This window comes from Arachis duranensis, chromosome 2 (assembly GCF_000817695.3).
Source record: "Arachis duranensis cultivar V14167 chromosome 2, aradu.V14167.gnm2.J7QH, whole genome shotgun sequence".
NCBI lineage: Eukaryota > Viridiplantae > Streptophyta > Magnoliopsida > Fabales > Fabaceae > Arachis > Arachis duranensis.
The window spans coordinates 26,842,209-26,844,108 of NC_029773.3; the positions used below are offsets into that span (position 1 = coordinate 26,842,209).

The 1,900-nt window shown below is 36.3% G+C and overlaps 1 non-coding gene across 1 annotated transcript; it reads left to right on the forward strand.

Moving 5' to 3' along the window:
• Positions 1-310: 310 nt before the first annotated feature.
• LOC127745250 (small nucleolar RNA R71) lies at positions 311-418 on the forward strand. The gene has a single exon (XR_008006447.1). It is a non-coding gene; the product is annotated as a small nucleolar RNA R71 (small nucleolar RNA).
• The last annotated feature ends 1,482 nt before the right edge of the window (positions 419-1,900 follow it).

The window sequence follows — 1,900 nt, forward strand, 5'->3', positions numbered from 1 at the left end:
TGAGAAATCATATTGACTTGTTGAGTCCATATTTTGTTCTGAGCCAATATGGCATTCAGAGTGTCAATCTCAAGAACTCCTTTCTTCTGACTGGTCCCATTGTTCACAGGATTTCTTTCAGAAGTGTACATGAATTGGTTGTTTGCAACCATTTCAATTAGCTCTTGAGCTTCTGTAGGCGTCTTCTTCAGATGAAGAGATCCTCCAGCAGAGCTATCCAGAGACACTTGGATAATTCAGAGAGACCATCATAGAAAATACCTATGATGCTCCATTCAGAAAGCATATCAGAAGGACACTTTCTGATAGAAAGCATGTCAGAAGGACACTTTTTGATCAATTGTTTGTATCTTTCCCAAGCTTCATAGAGGGATTCTCCTTCCTTCTGTCTGAAGGTTTGGACTTCCACTCTAAGCTTACTCAATTTTTGAGGTGGAAAGAACTTTGCCAAGAAGGCATTGACTAGCTTTTCCCAAGAGTCCAGGCTTTCTTTGGGTTGAGAGTCCAACCATGTCCTAGCTCTATCTCTTACAGCAAAAGGGAATAGCATAAGTCTGTAGACCTCAGGGTCAACCCCATTAGTCTTGACTGTGTCACAGATTTGCAAGAATTCAGCTAAAAACTGATGAGGATCTTCCAATGGAAGTCCATGGATCTTGCAATTCTGTTGCATTAGAGAAACTAATTGAGGCTTATGCTCAAAGTTGTTTGCTCCAATGGCAGGGATAGAGATGCTTCTACCATAAAAGTTGGGAGTAGGTGCAGTAAAGTCACCCAGCACCTTCCTTGCATTGTTGGCATTATTGTTGTTTTCGGCTGCCATGAGTTCTTCTTCTTTGAAGGATTCGGTCAGGTCCTCTACAGAGAATTGTGCCTTAGCTTCTCTTAGCTTTCGCTTCAAGGTCCTTTCATGTTCAGGATCAGCCTCAACAAGAATGCTTTTATCTCTGCTCCTGCTCATAAGAAAGAGAAGAGAACAAGGAAATGTGGAATCCTCTATGTCACAGTATAGAGATTCCTTTAGGTGTCAGAGGAAAAGAAAAATGAAAGGCAGAAGTAGAAAATTCGAACTTATCAAAGAAGATGGAGTTCGAATTTTGCATTAAGGGATAGTGTTAGTCCATAAATAGAAGGATGTGAGAAGAAGGGAAATGATTTTCGAAAATTAAGTAAGAAATTTTGAAAACATTTTGAAAAACACTAATTAATTTTCGAAAACCAAGAGTGGGAAAGAGATCAAGTGATTTTTGAAAAAGATTTTGAAATTAGAGATTAAAAAGATTTGTTTGAAAACTATTTTGAAAAAGATGTGGTTAAGAAGATATGATTAGTTTAAAAAGATGTGATTGAGAAGATATGATTTGAAAAACATTTTAAAAGGATTTGATTTTGAAAATTAAAAACTTGACTAACAAGAAAAGATATGATTCAAACATTAAACCTTTCTCAACAGAAAAGGCAACATACTTGAAATGTTGAATTAGATCATTAATTGATAGCAAGTAATTTTTTTTTTAAAAATAGAAAGAAATTGATTTTGAAAACATATGATTGAAAAGATATGATTTGAAAAAGATTTGATTTTGAAAAAGTTTGAAAACTTGAAAAAAAATCTGCATTAAAAACAAAATCTTCCCTCTTGTGCCATCCTGGCGTTAAACGCCCAGAATGGTGCACATTCTGGCGTTTAACGCCCAAAAATATACCCTTTTGGGCGTTAAACGCCCAACCAGGTACCCTGGCTGGCGTTTAAACGCCAGTCTGTCCTTCTTCACTGGGCATTTTGAACGCCCAGCTTTTTCTGTGCAAATCCTCTGCAGTATGTTCTGAATCTTCAATTCTCTGTATTATTGACTTGAGAAGACACAAATAAAAAATATTTTTGGATTTTTAATAATGA